This window comes from Glycine soja, chromosome 1 (genome assembly GCF_004193775.1).
Source record: "Glycine soja cultivar W05 chromosome 1, ASM419377v2, whole genome shotgun sequence".
In the NCBI taxonomy this organism is placed as follows: Eukaryota; Viridiplantae; Streptophyta; class Magnoliopsida; order Fabales; family Fabaceae; genus Glycine; species Glycine soja.
In genome coordinates this window covers 13726078-13728433 of record NC_041002.1, presented here as the reverse complement: position 1 = coordinate 13728433, position 2356 = coordinate 13726078, and the positions used below count along the sequence as shown (strand labels likewise).

General features: G+C 35.9%; 1 non-coding gene across 1 annotated transcript; it reads right to left on the bottom strand.

The window, feature by feature from the left end:
- Positions 1 to 493: 493 nt before the first annotated feature.
- On the bottom strand, positions 494 to 600 carry LOC114368874. Its single transcript, XR_003657439.1, has one exon. It is a non-coding gene; the product is annotated as a small nucleolar RNA R71 (small nucleolar RNA).
- Between the last annotated feature and the right edge of the window lie 1756 nt (positions 601 to 2356).

Below are 2356 nucleotides of genomic sequence, written 5' to 3'. Positions count from 1 at the left end.
GCATAGTGTGCATCCTGGTCATTCTGTGCATTTTGAGCATTCTAAGCATTTTGTTGAAGGTGATTCTGAATATTCTGATTTTGAGCATTCGACTACTAATTCTTATACTGACAACATGGCTCAACCTCCACCTTATGAGAGGACTCTTAGGGAGATGGTTGCACCTGATTTCACTTATGAAAGCTTGTGCATTCAATATCCTGATGAGGGTGTTCCATATGTTCTCAAGACTAGACTAATACATTTGCTGCTCAAGTTTCATGGTCTTGCAGGTGAAGATCCTCACAAGCATCTTAAGGAGTTCCATATTGTTTGTTCCACCATGAAGCCCCCTGACGTCCAAGAAGATCATATCTTTCTAAAGGCTTTTCCTCATTCTCTGGAGGGAGTGGCAAAAGATTGGCTATACTACCTTGCTCACAGGTCCATTTTCAGCTGGGATGACCTTAAGAGGGTGTTCTTGGAGAAATTTTTCCCTGCATCTAGGACCACTACCATCAGAAAAGACATTTCAGGCATCAGGCAACTTAGTGGAGAAAGCTTGTATGAGTATTGGGAAAGATTCAAGAAATTGTGTGCAAGCTGTCCTCACCACCAGATTTCTAAGCAACTCCTTCTTCAATGTTTCTATGAGGGACTTAGCAACATGGATAGGAGTATGATTGATGTTGCCAGTGGTGGAGCTCTTGGTGATATGACCCCTGCTGAAGCTAGGAATTTGATTGAGAAGATGGCTTCCAACTCCCAACAATTCAGTGCAAGAAATGATGCTATTATTCTTAGAGGAGTCCATAAGGTGGCCACAGATTCATCTTCATCTACTGAAAATAAAAAGCTTGAAGGAAAACTTGATGCCTTGGTCAACCTAGTAACCCAGCTTGCCATGAATCAGAAATCTACACCTGTTGCAAGAGTCTGTGGTCTATGTTCTTCTGCAGATCACCATACAGATCTTTGTCCTTCTTTGCAGCAATCTGGAATCATTGAGCAACCTGAAGCTTATGCTGCAAACATTTATAATAGACATCCTCAGCAGCAAAACCAACAACAGCAGAATAATTATGACCTTTCAAGCAATACATACAATCCAGGTTGGAGGAATCATCCGAATCTGAGATGGACAAGTCCTCCACAACAAAAATAGTCTGTCCCTCCTTTTCAGAATGTTGCTGGTCCAAGCAAGCCATATGTTCCTCCTCCAATACAGCAGCAGCAGTCACAACAAAGACAACAAGCAACTGAGGCTTTCCTTGCATCCTGAGATCCTCGAACACATCTAGCACGAGTGATTATGGTAGCTTGGGGACTAAGGATTGCATCACGTCACAACTAGAAAAAATGATTTTAACATCGATTATTTTGGACATTCATGATCGATTTTGAACCAATGTTGAAACGAATTTCGTTAAAAGTAGGTCATTTTTAATATCAGTTATAAAAATTGATATTGAAATCCACCATACAACATCAGTTCTCTCCAAAATCGATGTGTTATAGTAGTAGCAAATAGCAAAAAAAAAAGCATAAACGACATCGATTTTGGGGAGAACCGATGTTGTTTTTGCAATTTTTTATATATTTTGTTTATTTATCAAATGAACCCCAACCTTCAAATGAAAAACAGAACCAATCTAGGCCAAAACCAAATCAAGTTAGGTAGTTTATATTATATTCAAATAATTATTGAATAAATACTAATAAATACAATAATGTTAATACATAAATATCATTTATAACCAAAGATTTACATAAGTCTAACATTTGCAAAATTTCTTAAACACTACTTAGTGATTCATTTTTAACTCTTAGTAAACATCTTGCCCACTGAATGCGAATTGTCTTTATTCTCTTTGGTTCCAATGGTCTTGGATCAGTAAAATACTATATGATATAATAAAACATAACTTAATCAGTGTAAATAATAACAATTATAACAAATGAAATTAGTTTTGAAGTAAATAATTACCATTTTCCAATTATCCTTAAAACCTCCTAGGACTATGGTTGACATCCAATGCATCATGTAATAGCCGCACTTAGTGCTTCCTCTTTGCTTATTACACTAAATTCAATAAGATCTTCAAAGTTATCCCAAAATTAGTGTACAAAGTAATAAAATGTCATTTTGAAGAGATCAAACATTGTTTAAATGACTTACTTTAACTGAAATTCATTTAGTAGTTGCGTTAGATTTACTTTCATGATTATCATTGAATCCCTTCAAAGCACTGACTAAGAGAAACATGCATGTATATTGTTCAATTAAAATATTGATGTCAAATACTAATGATAAAGTAAATGTGTTACAAATTAGAACTAACTTGTTAACCATTCCTTTCAAGTAGTTGTCAGGCAT